The following is a 14312-nucleotide window of genomic DNA, read 5'->3' on the forward strand; positions in this document are numbered from 1 at the left end:
AGCAATGGTGATTGCAGCACGGGTGTTCACTAAAGACAGGCACAAGGTTCTGATGCTTAGTTCATTTATGCTTTATTTCAGACTAAGGAGGCCCCAAGGGAAGACGAGGCAGGCCGCAAAAAATGCCCCAACTGTGGAAATAAACTATCCTCAGGCTCTAACAAAGCCTTATGCAGGCAAAGTATCGCAGGCATACTTAAAACTGAGGCAGACTCTTCCTTGGCAAAATTCCTTGGCTTCTTTAAAGATGAGAAGGCATCAACTTTTAAATCTCTCCGGGAGTTAATTGCAGAGGTACACACGTCTGCTTCCACCATCAGGGCAGCTGCGATTCCCTCCTCACCATGCCTTACAACACCCAACTCCGGGGGGGCCCCGTACAGTCAGGGAGCATAGCCCGCATTAGTTAGCCCTGAATCCTCTGACGCAGACTCAGACCAGGATGAGGATCAGGCTGTAGCTAACAAAGCAGCAAAATACAAGCTGTCTCTCGAAGAGGTAGACGAGCTGTTGAGTGTAATTTATGAGACACTGGAAATTGAGGAAGAGGAAGCTCAATTGTCCAGACATGATACAATGTATGAGGCTCTGGGGAAAAAGAAAGCTAAAATATTCCCTATACATACTGTGCTTTCTGACCTTGTTCACAAGGAGTGGGCTGAGCCAGATAAAAAGTTTTTTTTTTCCTAATTCACTTAAAAGAAGAGTCCCCTTTTGATGAGAGCCCAGAGGCGGTCTGGAATAAGAACCCTAAACTAGACGCCCCTCTGTCCAAAGTCTTGAAACAATCTAACCTTGCTTTTGAGGATATGGGCCATTTAAAGGACCCAATGGACAGGAGGACAGATGTAGTTTTAATGAGGGCCTGGGATGCTTCTATGGTAGGCTTAAAACCAGCTCTAGCCACTTCCTGTGTGGCTAGAAATCTGGAGTTCTGGTTGGCTAAACTAGAAGAACACCTATAAGCAGGCACGCTTAGGGGGGGAACTATTAAAAACATTCCCTATGCTTTTCAAGGCAACAAGTTTCATCTCTGGCGCACCTACCGATTCCGTAAAATTTACGGCTAAAACGGCAGCGCTTTCCGTCGCAGCCCAGAGGTCGGTATGGATGAAAACTTGGGGTGGGGACACGGCATCTAAAACACGTCTGTGCAGTGTCCCTTTTACAGGAGACTTAAGCCCCGTACACACGAGCGGACTTTTCGACATCCAAAGTCTGACGGAATGATTCCGTCAGACTTTTCGATCGTGTGTGGGGCTGCAACGGACTTTTGATTCGCAAAAGTCTGACAGACTTTAGAAAATGGAACATGCTTCAAATTTTTCCGACGGAACTCCGCCGGACCCAGTTCCTACCGAAAAATTTGCTCGTGTGTATGCTATTCCGACGGACTAAAACCGACACGAGGGCAGCTATTGGCTACTGGCTATTAACTTCCTTATTCTAGTCCAGTCGTACGTCATCACGTTCGAATCCGTCGGAGTTTGGTGTGATTGTGTGTGGCCAAGTCCGCTCATTCGAAAAGTCCGTTAGAACTCTGTCGGAACTCCGGCAGAACTCCTTCGGAAGTCTGTCGGACATAAGTCCGCTCGTGTGTACGGGGCTTTAGTCTTCGGGCCTGAACTTGATACCACCTTAGGACGGCGGATAAAAAGAAAACCTTTGCCACCCAAAAAAATTTTCCAAGAAAATTTTTTTCGTCCCTCAAATCAGAGAAGGCGTTCAAACCTAAAAAGCATTGGACAGGACAAAAAAGGGAAAGGGGGCATACTTTTTAGCCACCCCAATCAAAACCCTAAACACCAGTGACATCAGGGTCCCTGTGGGAGGAAGGTTAATGAATTTTCTTCCACAATGGGAAAAGACGACCTCAAACGAATTTGTCTTAAACATTATAAAAAGAGGTTATGTGCTGGAATTTCACAGCGACCCACCCTCAAGGTTTCTTGTAACAAAGCTTCCAACGCACTCACAAAAAGGCCAGGGCCTTTACCCTCATTAATAGGGGAGGTGGTGGATCAAGAGGTATTGACACCAGTCCCTATTCAGGAAAAGGGGGATGGTTTTTACTCACACATTTTTGTGGTAAAAAAAGCAGTCCGGAAAGTTCAGACTAATCATGAACCTCTGAACCACTCAATCCGTAAAAATTTTTGGATGGAGTCCATTTATTCAATAAGGAATCTCCTCCAGAAAGAAGTGTTTATGGCTACCCTGGATTTAAGGGATGCCTATCTGCATATCCTAATAAGGAAGGAATGCCAGAAATTTCTTCGGTTGGCGATCCAGATAGACGCATAAATTTGATCATTTTCAGTGCAGAGCACTTCCTTTCGGACTGTCATCCTCCCCGAGAATCTTTACCAAGGTTCTCGGGGAGACACTAGTTCTGTTAAGACTCCAGTCAGTCTCGATTATTCCCTATCTAGACGACTTACTACTCACAGCCCACTCGGGGAGTCTTACTACTCACAGTTAACTCTGTGAGTTAACACAGCTCAGCCTGAGTCAATTGGGGTGGATTATCAGTCAGGAAAAATCCAAAATGACCCCAACACAGGAGATCCTGTGTTTTTAGGTTACAGGATCATATCTGTAGACCAGAGATTAGTCCTACCGGAAGAAAAGTTATTGAATCTGCGGCAGAGAATGTCTTTTCTTCAAAGCCGCCCCAAATGTATAGTAAGGGAGGTGATGTCAGTGTTAGGCCTGATGACAGCAGCCATTCCGGCCTTACAATGGGCCAGGTTCCACCAAAGGGACCTTCAGAGGTTCTTGTTGGAATAGTTAAAGGGAAAAGGTCTGATGGAAGAGGTATCGATCCCCACAAAAGTAAAACGCTCCCTCTGGTGGTGGAAAACACAGAGAACTTAAAGGGGTTCTCTGGGTCCTGCCTATCACATCAACACTGACCACGGATGCGAGCAGTTGGGGGCTGGGGAGCCCACCTCAACTCAAACTGGGCAAAGGGCAGGTGGACCCCAGAAGAGAAACCTTTTTCCTCCAATTGGAAGGAGCTAACGGCAATCCTCAGAGCTATCCTAGCTTTTCAGACCACTATACAGGGTCACCATCTACAAGTCCGCTCAGACAATATGACGGCTATAGCTTATATAAACAAACTGGGTACCAGAAGTCCTCGGTTAATGTCTGTGGCCAGACACGTATTTCAGTGGGCAGAATCCAATCTAGGATCCATTTCTGCAATGCACTTGAAGGGGGAGCTGAACAACACTGCGGACTTCTTGAGTCGACAACGAGTTTCGAATCAAGAACGGTCTTTACACCCGGAAGTGTTCAACCTTATAGCAGCTTACTGGGGAAGGCCGGTAGTGGACCCTTTTGCAAACAAAGAGAATGAAAAAGTTCAAAGTCTTTGCTCACTATGTCCAAGGGATTAGCCCTTGGCAGTAGATGCCTTACAAACTCCATGGACCTTCAGCCTGGCTTATGCGTTTCCTCCTCTTCACCTCATCCCGAGGGTTCTAGCGAAATTCCTTGCAGAAGAGACATGTTTAATCCTAGTGGCACCGTTTTTTGGCCCAAAAGACCATGGTTCACAACATTGCTACAGTTGACAGACCAACCTCCTCTGAGACTTCCCTCCAGAGGAGGTTGGTCTGTGTACTGTCCCAGGGACCTCTTTTTCAGCCGCAGGTAACCTTGCTGAACCTTTTAGCATGGTTACTACTGAGGAAGAGATTTTGAGGCGTAAGGGCCTAACAGAAGGGGTAATTCAGACCCTACTTCAGAGCCGTAAACCAGTCACCAGAACTATTTATAGAAAATTCTGGAGGAAGTTTAATGGCTGGCTGAGTAACTGGGAGGAGAAAAACATGGATACAACTAATCTAGTTTTTTCAGGAGGGGATAGAGAAAGGTCTGACTCCTAGTACTATTAAGGTTCAGATAGCAGCCTAAAGACCCCTTTCACACCAGGGCGTTTTGCAGGCGCTATAGCGTTAGAAATAGCGACTGCAAAACGCCCTAAAGAAGCTGCACCATTGTGTGTAGTGTGAAAGCCCCGAGGGCTTTCACACTACAGCGGTGCGCTGGCAGGACATCAGAAAAAAGTCCTGCCAGCAGCTTCTTTGGAGCGGTGAAGGAGCGGTGTGTTTACCGCTCCTCCACCGCTGCTGCCCATTGAAATCAATGGGGCAGCGCTGTAATGCCGCCGGCAAAACGCCGCTATTGCGGCGTATTGCCGGCGGTTTTAACCCTTTCGCGGCCGCTAGCGGGGGGGTAAAAGCGCCCCGCTAGCGGCCGAAATGCGCCGCAAATCCGCCGGTAAAACGCCGCTAAAAATAGCGCCGTTTTACCGCCGACGCAAGGTGCGGTGTGGTGTGAAAGGGGTCTAAGTGTATATCTAGAGAAAAAAAACAAATGGAAGAGCACCACTTAGTAAAAAGTGCTTTAATCAATAATATAACGCGTCTGGAAGATGGTTATTGTAGATAATGTTTGTTGCTATGGCAACTTTGTACATTTTTCTTTTGTATCGTCAGTATTGTTTACATCCTTGTGGTTTTATATTGCACACCATAGTTTGCCCAATGAATTTAGGTATTTAAGAGCGATCAGTGACACAAAAAGACGCCACCCGCTCACACCTATAGCTGGCTATCGCAGTAAGAAGCTTGGAAGGCTAACAACAGATACAAACAAACCCAAGGCTAAACCGAGGAAAAAACCAAGCTTTACTTACCACCAGCCCACAGACAACCAGATAACCTGTCTAACAGTATGCGTTTAAAAACAGGGGTTTAGTCTGCACACATTTGCAAATGCATGCGTAAGCCACAGAGCCACGCCAAGGCACCCCAATATCTGTGGTACCTAACACTAACTTATAAGTGTCCCCACAGTGGAGGCACATGCGTTCTAATGGATAGGTGAGAGCAGGTGGACTGAAGGGGAGCCACCCCTTCTTAAAGGTACAGGAGCACACTGAACACCCAGCACAATGGCAACACTTGTGTCAGTGAGATGCCTGACCAAAAAACACACAACCTGTGACACAAAAAGACGCCACCGCTCACACCTATAGCTGGCTATCGCAGCTTGGTTTTTTCCTCGGTTTATCCTTGGGTTTGTTTGTATCTGTTGTTAGCCTTCCAAGCTTCTTACTGCGATAGCCAGCTATAGGTGTGAGCGGGTGGCGTCTTTTTGTGTCACAGGTTGTGTGTTTTTTGGTCAGGCATCTCACTGACACCCGTGTTGCCATTGTGCTGGGTGTTTGGTGAGCTCCTGTACCTTTTTTAAGAAGGGGTGGCTCCCCTTCAGTCCATCTGCTTTCACCTTTCCATCAGAATGCATGTCCCTCCACTGTGGGGACACTTATAAGTTAGTGTTAGGTACCACAAATATATTGGGGTGGCTTACGCATGCATTTGAAAATGTGTGCAGACTAAACCCCTGTTTTTAACGCATACTGTTTAGACAGGTTATCTGGTTGTCTGTGGGCTGGTGGTAAGTAAAGCTTGGTTTCTTCCTCTGTTTATTTGTATCTATTTAAGAGCCATCAGTCTGCTCTCCTATCTTTACACTTGAGAAAGGAGCGCACTGGCTCCGTAGGGATGCCGCGCATGCTCAAACGCGTTGTGTTCCCCTGCATCTCTGACGTCACATGCAGTTTCCTCAGGCTGCTCTGAAGTCTGCCAGACGCAAGACCCAGCCGCGTTCCCCCCCCCCCCCCCCCCTCGAGCGTCTCGCAGTCATATTTACGGGCTCTATTGGCACTCCCTGGATACGCCAATGACCACAGTATTCATTCCTGTGTACGCCCAGCTTTCTGCTTGTCAGATGTAAGTGACAGATATTTGTTATATTATTGATTAAAGCACTTTTTACTGAGTGGCGCTCTTCTATTTGTTTTTTTTTCTCTTTATATGATTGAGCTGGCTTCACTCCAAAGAAAAGCAGCCTTCTGTGAAAGTGCAAACATCATTCTTTGTCCGTCTAGCAAGATTCAGCGTGATTGCACACCTACAAGTACTTTGTATGTAATTTATAAGAATTGGTGGCTGGACAGTAGACTTATTACTGAGATTTATTACATTTTATTGGTCTGAACAAGTATGTGATTCACACTGATTTACTGAGCGCCATTGTTCTTTTATATGTCTTTTTAAGTGTATATCTAGAGAAACGGTTACAGGAAGATCCTTTCATTGCTAGGTTCTGGAAGGCGATTTCTAGGCGTAAACCAGTTAGTCAACAGAGCTCCATCCTGGGATCTAGCAATTGTGCTAAAAGCCTTCTTGGGGTCACCTTTTGAACCCATCTCAGAAGCCTCTCTAGGACTTACTTCTTGTGGCAATCACTTCAGCCCACTGGGTTAGTGAGATCCAGGTAATAAAAAATAATAAAGGAAAGCACTTGAATCCACTCAAAAATCGAATTCAATTTAGGAGGATAATTCCGTCTATATGACGGGCTTCCTTCCCAGGAGCACAAACGTATTATAGAGGCAAACAATGAGGGAGGATGTGAGGCCATAGCGGGCTCACGAATGCTCACATCGGGACAAGAAAGCTCAAGAATATAATAAATGAAAAAATGGTAGACTTTATTAGAAAATTCACGCAAACATCTTAACCAGTAAAAAGAGACTCCACAGGTGAATCGCCCATCAAAACCCCGTGGGGTCCTTTCTATGACAATACCAGATATACACAGGTGAAATAGATGGCTGTAGAAAAATGTGTAAAGGATCAAAACGGAAAAACAAAAAAAAAGACGTGGTATAAAAACAATCCTAAACACTGCTATTACAGATGTAGGGTCATCCCCTCCTATGTTCCCTCCCGTCTTCCCTATGTACCCAGCTGAAGCTGATAGTAGGTGAATGTGGGCCAAAAATGCACACAGTTCTATCCAAAAATGCCCTTTTTGTAAGCCGTATCAGGCTCAATGAACGTGCATTCAGGAATAAGTTCCACAGATTGTGGCATATAATATATAAAGTCAGGGATCCAAATGATCAAGTATATGTCCGTAGCTGTAACAAATTTACCTGAAAGTGCAAGTATCATCCATCATCTGGTGGTGCAGTCATATAGTATAACGGAGACCCAGTGTGTGCCGCTAGTGTCGCGCCCTTCTTGGTCGAATATACAACGCTCACTGGTATGACTTCAATGGAGGTCCTGGTGGAATGATGCCGCTATGAGCTCAGACACCATCCAGAGACAAACGAGCGGATTCCGAGTGGAGCGGAGCAGTTGCCGGTCACACAAACGTTATGCAGCATGGGTCTCATGGATCACACATCCTGAGTCTATCCAGGTCATAGGTGAACTCAGAAGGAGGGAGTCCCCGTTAGTATCCAGCAGAGGGAGCTCTGAGTAGAAAATGCACCAGTCTAGTGAGGACTGAACAGAAAGTCTCTATGCAAATGCCCAAAATGGCCGTAAAGATGGGGGATCATTCAGGGGGCGCACAGGAGGGGATGACAGCAGCGTTAGGCCACGCTAGGTGAACGCGTTTCGTACCCTTATAAAAGGAACATCAACTGGACAAGGTACAGAGGGGCAATCTTCACTTAATATAGGGTCAAATAACCAATCACAAAAGTGCCCCTGGTAAGTGAATTATATACTTGTTATAATCATACTTATGCTTCCAGAAAGATCTTCAGGCTCAGCTCTGCATTAAGGCCTAGTAGCTGCAGAGTTTGGAGCCTGAAGATCTATCTCTTTTCATGTCTCAATAAAATGGTATTGAAATCCCCCCTATGTTGGGATATGTTGAGGGCAAAAAAGACCTTTACAGTTAATCCCTGGGGGTTACCATGATGAACATTGATGAAGTGTTGTGCTATAGGAGTTTCCTCTTCCAGACAGATACTTTTTAAGTGCTCCGCAAATCGTATCCTCAGTTGGCGTTTAGTTTTTCCAACATAAAGTTTACGACAGGGGCACTCCAAAATGTAGAGCACCCTTGTAGTGCTACAATTAATGAAAGATTTTTCATATTCATTAGTAGATCCTGAATCACGGAAAGTAGCAGTTCTGTCTACAAATTTACATGTACCACAATGTCCACAGGGGAACATGCCCTTTATCCTTGGCATTTCCCTGAGCCAGTTTCTACTGATGGGACGTTTATACTCAGACTCAACTAGATCATCTTTAAGGTTTCTAGCTCATTTGGCTGTCAAATAAGGTCTCTCTCCCACTATAGTTTTCAGGGTGTCGGATCTAGTAAGGATGTGCCAATGATTGGTCAAAATGGCACGTACCTTAGGCCATTGGACCCTAAAGGGGGTATGAATCTTACTGAGTCATTAGTCTTGCTTTTCCTAATTTTAGTTGTCCTCAAAAGGTCAGCTCTAGATCTCTTACTGGCGATCATTTTAGCTCTTTTTAAAGTGCGATGGGAGTATCCCCATTCACGGAATCGCTGGTATAGCGATTCCGATTCATGGCGATAGTCTTCCTGGGAAGAGCAGTTCCTTCTAATTCAACTGGCCTATTGGAATCCCTTTAATCAAGGAACGCGGGTGGTGGCTATTGGCCAGGAGCATAGTATTGGCTGCATTCTGTTTGCAGAAAGTTTGAGTAACCAATTTACCTTCTTCAATTCTAATGGATAGATCAAGGAAGGAAATTACCACAGGGTTTACCACATAAGTCAATTTAATGTTGCGTGTATTGGTCCCAAGTTGCTCCATAAATGTCAAAAGTTCCAAATAGGTGCCGATCCACACTATGAAAACATCATCGATGTACCGCAGCCTCCCACCATCCTAGTGAGATCCAGGCCCTTTCCATCAGAGAGCCATTTCTACAGATTTTAGAGGACAGAGTCATCCTAAAGACAGACCCTGAGTTCTTCCCAAAGGTGGCATCTAGTTTCCATAGGTCACAAGATATTGTCCTCCCTTCATTTTGCCAGAATGCATCAAATGAGAAAGACGGACAATTTCATTTATTGGATGTGAGGTGGTGTATCCTAGAATATCTAAAGGTAACCAGCCCATTCAGAATCTCAGATTCTCTTTTTGTTCTTTTTTCCGGACAACATAAAGGGCAAAAAGCTTCTAAAGTCACCATAGCAAGGTGGATTAGGCTAGCTATAGCAGAGGGGTATAAGGCTATGAACAAAGATCCTCCTGGGGGTATTAAAGCCCACTCCACAAGGGCATTATTGGCATCCTGGGCGGAAATGGTTCATGCCACCCCGGAGCAAATGTGTAAAGCAGCCACATGGGCAAGCTTCTCCACATTTACAAGGCATTATCGACTGGACTTAATGTCTAGTCAGGATCAGGCTTTTGGGAGGAAAGTCTTCCAAGACGTGGTCCCCCCCTAATCTGATGAGTGCTTGGGGATCCTCTCAAGGGCTGTCCTGGAAGACAACTCGGGAAAACTGGAGTTGGTACTTACTGGTAACTCCTTTTCCAGTGGTCTTCCAGGACAGCACGATCCCACCTTTTTTTATTATGTTGATGTACTAATGTTATTACCTGTTGTGTTTATATATATATATATATATATATATATATATATATATATATATATATATATATATATATATATATATATATATATATATATATATATATATATTTTTTTTTTACAGTTCCATCCTTCGGTTCTTGGTAAATGACCAGGGACCCGAGGGACTGTCTTTTTGAACTGGGCAATGTGTTTCCTGGGTCGATGGGAGGGACTCCATCTCTCAAGGGCTGTCCTGGAAGACCACCGGAAAAGGAGTTACTGCTAAGTACTAACTCCAGTTTTCTTGTCTTAAATTCCTCCTGAATATAGCAGAGCATTTCCTGAGCCAAGGGCCTCCCAGATGTGTGTGTGTGTGTGTATATGTATATGTATATATATATATATATATATATATATATATATATATATATATATATATATATATATATATATATATATATATATATAATAAGCCATGATCCGGAAGTGGAAACAACATAATTTCTTTCGTTCATTGACGGACACAGCATCTTCATCTTGACCTTAGGGAGGATTAGGCAGAAAACTGCAACACTTGAACAGTACCACCCAGGGGGCGGTCGTACTGGCTATAACCCCTCACACTGCATCCAGCAGCTCAGTTTTTTTTTTTCTGCCTAGTGTAGAAGGATCTGGCTCCCGATGGGACCGTTGGTCCTGGGAATTTTTATTTTTTTTTCTGCATTTTTGATTCCTGTGATCTACAATCAACAGCCGGGCTGGGTGACAGGCTGGATAATGTAGATCCTTGGCAATCGACCATGAGCAGACCCTAGCTACTCACTGAGTCGGCCATGACCTGCCCCGTCAGATCCAGGGGCGGCTAATGAGCTATATGCCAGCTATATTCCCTGGGAGGTCGATTTTAGGGAGTGTCTCGCTCTCCCTTTCTTCTCTCACTGTCCCTTCCCTCCTCCCCATACTGAGGAGCCACTGTGTGAAAGCCTTACTTCCTTCAGTATGAAAACTAGTACAAGTCCACTTTAATGGTAGAGTGATAATAGGACTGACTGAAGCCACAGCAACATTGAAATCCAGAACCAATTTCATGCATGTGGAAGGGGGTTATCAGTAGGTGGAGAAGGCTTGTCAAGAATTCTCATGTCACGGCAATGTAGCACAGGCTCTTATCCCAAGCCCATCTGGTAGACAAAGATGTAGACTTTTTGTTGGGGCTCCACAGTGAGTGTTATTGTCTCTGCAACTTCAGTGACCTCATTCCAATCCTCTTTCTCTGTGTTTGTACTAGAGCCACCGTATTCAGCTGTAAGGGAAAACTGGGTCTTAGTGATCAAAGCACCCAATCCTCCTGTCTCAGCCGAGACAGTTGCCGATACTTTCCAGTTGTGCTCCATACTGGATACCTTCTCCTTTTCATATTCAACCTTCTTGGAAACCTAATTCTTCTGTGCATGTACCTGGCCAGGGGTCCTCTGGGGGGGGGGGGGGGGGGCTCTGGGTCCTGGCAGGGGGCTGCACTGGGTGTTGGGGGTCCGCTCTTCCTCTTCCCTGTTTCTGGGCCACGTGGGGTGTTTGTGCTGTGTTTGACATGTGATGAGGCCGCCGCTGGCTCTGCGACCATTTTCCTGGGGCCGTGGCCATTTCTTTATCGTACATCATAGGACACAGAGTCTCAAGTAATTACTTGGTGGGTTATAGGCCTACCTTCAGGAGTTGACACTGGTATAACCAATACAGGAAGTTGACTCCCCTATATAACCCCTCTTCCTTCCAGGAGCACTCAGTTTTTGTAGCCAAGCAATATAAGTAATTTACTCTCATCCCATAAAAACAGAGGGGCGAGAGCTCTGTGTCCTATGATGTACTCCAAGAAAAGGATTTTACAGGTAAGCTGTTTTAAAAATCTTATTTTCTTTATCGTACATCATAGGACACAGAGTCTCAAGTAATTACTTGGTGGGATGTCCCATAGCAATGCTACTTGAGGGGAGGGAGACACAACCCGTAGGGTAACCCCCAGACCTGAGGACTTATACTGCTGCCTGCAGCACACTGCGCCCGAAGGCGATATTCTAATTCCATCTTACATGCACTTGATAAAATGTCCTATGATGTACTCCAAGAAAAGGATTTTACAGGTAAGCCGTTTTAAAAATCCTATTTTTTTTTTTTTTTTATAGTCTGGGAAGTCGTTCCTTCCTCTTCATTGGACAGTGATCACAACGGACACCAGCCTGACCGGTGTCCGGTCAGGCTGGTGACCGGTGGGGGGGGGGGGGTGCGTTTGGGGCGTACAGTCAGCCCAGAGTTGCTGTACGCAGGAAGAATCCTGCTGATCAATGTGCTGGAACTTTGGGCGATCAGACGGTGCCCCTACACATAGTCACAGAGGCTACAGGGGTGTCCAGATCCAGACAGACAACGCCATGGCGGTGGCGTATGTCAAATATCGAGGAACAATGAGCTCGGCTGCAGAACTGGAGGTCGCTCACATCCTGTGGTGGGCAGACAGTGTACATTCCTAAGTCGGCAGATGCTGGACCAAGGGGAATGGTCACTACATCCGGATGTATTTCGGCTCCTTTGCCTAAGGTGGGGCACGTCAGATGTGGATCTCCTGGCTTTTCGACTCAATCGAAAGGTACATAGGTTTGTGGCCAGGTCAAAAGATCCCTGGGCGGACGCGGCAGGCGCGTTGGTGGCTATGAGGTGGTGCCCGTGCACATACTCAGTTTCCAGGATCCTGCTATTTTTGCAGCGAGGAGTGGATCAGAAACTTGCCTTAAGCACCATTAAGTGGCAGATATCGGCTTTGGCTGTCTTTTGTTTTTCATCAACCCTTGGCTACTCATTCATTGGTGATTACGTTTGTTTGGGGGGTTCGACATGTGGCCCCTCCAGTTTGACCACTACTGCCTCCATGGGATTTGAATCTGGTACTCTCGGTGCTTCAAAAACCACTGTTTGAAAACATTAGGGAGATCCACTTATTGACACACTCTCAGAAAGTAATCTTTCTAGTGGCTATTACATCTGCCAGGAGGGTTTCTGAGTTGGTGGCCTTGGTCCGGGCTCTGCTGGGGGTATCTGTCTGCTACAGCTCCTTTTTGGAGGTCAGACTTGCTGTTTGTATCGGTGGCTGGTCCGAAGAAGGGCCTGGCAGACTCATTGGCCACCATTTCTCGGGGGATCAGACAGATTGTGGTTCAGGCTTATGCCATAAGGGGCGGGCGCCTCTTTCCTGTCATGGCACATTCTACCAGGGCAATTGGTGGCTCCTTGGGCTTTTCGACATCAAGCATCTGCTTCTCAGGTATGTAAGGCGGCGACCTGGTTGTCCGTTCACTACATTTTATAAGGTTGATGTGAGCACATCTTCAGATGCATGCTTCGGCCGCAAGGTTTTGCAGGCGGCTGTTTAAGGTTGCAACTCCTCCGTTGAGGAGCTCTGGTTGTTATTTTCTTGCTGTTTCCACCCCTCGTTTTTGTTAACACTGCTTGGGGATGTCCCTAAGGTAAAGATGAAGATGCTGTGTCCATCAATGAACGAAAGAGAAAATAGGATTTTTGTACTCGCCGTAAAATCCTTTTCTCTGAAGTTTTTGACGGACACAACACCCATCCCTCCTATTTATGTTTGTACTGCTTTTGACACACACTCCACATTTGTGGAGAATTTGTGAAAGTATTGTCACATGCATACAATGACCACACTGTAGGCCTCTTGGTTGTCTCTCTGATCTGTTTCCTTCTGGCTCTTTCCAGTTTTGAGTGATGTCCTGATCGAACCTGGGAGCGTCTGTGTTGTACCAAATACCTTAAACTTTTTTAATATTGGACTTAATTGTGCTTCTAGGCATTCATAACCCTTTTGTATCCATCTCCTGACTTGTCCTTGTCCACAACTTTATCCTGAAGAACCCAGTGACAGTGCTTTGCAACCCATAGTTGATTGGTAGGGCAACTGAAGCAAACGGAGACTGAAATGCTCTAGGAAAGCTCCTTTCATGCTGAGCTAATCAAAATGACCACAGCTGATCACAGTTGAATGTCAAATGGCTTTATGTGCCATTGAGAAGGCAATTTACTACACCTGATTCACCCCACAAGGCACATTCATGTGTATGATTAGATTATTTGACTAAGACCCTTCTCCCCCGGATTGCTCAGTTTGACCGAAAGAGTCCTGGTGGTTCCAAACTTCTTCCATTTCTGGAAGATGGAGGCCACTGTACTCATTGGGACCTTCAATGCTGCAGAAATGTTTCTGTACCCTTCCCCAGATCTGTGCCTCCATACAATCCTGTCTTGGAGGTCTACAGACAATTCCCTGGACTCCATGGCTTGGTTTGTGCTCTGACATGCACTGTTACCTGTAGGACCTTTTTATATAGACAGGCTTGTGCCTTTCCAAATCGTATCCAATCAACTGAATTTACCACAGGTGGACTCCAAGTTGTAGAAACATATCAACGGTGATCAGTGGAAACAGGAGGCCCCTGAGCTCAATGTGTCATGGCAAAAGCTGTGATACTTATGTACTTGGGATTTGTTTTTTGTTTTTTATTTTTAAGAAATTTGCAAAGATGTCAAACTTATTTCACATTGTCATTATGGGGGACTGTTTGTAGAATTTTGAGGAAAATAATGAATTTAATCCATTTTGGAATAACGATGTAACAAAGTGTGGAAAAAGTGAAGCACTGTGAATACTTTCCGTGTCTCGATAATACCCTGCGCAGTGAGCCTAGAGGTGATTAGTCCTTTGCCCTGTGCTTGTCTTTACTGGGCACAGTTTCTAAAGTTGAGATCCACTTTAAGCAAATAGGAATGCGATGGTCATAAAAGGAATCTCGCCTTTCCTTG

Source organism: Lithobates pipiens, unplaced genomic scaffold, assembly GCF_037356315.1.
Source record: "Lithobates pipiens isolate NorthernLeopardFrog02 unplaced genomic scaffold, aLitPip1_a1.2 Scaffold_37, whole genome shotgun sequence".
Classification (NCBI taxonomy): Eukaryota; Metazoa; Chordata; class Amphibia; order Anura; family Ranidae; genus Lithobates; species Lithobates pipiens.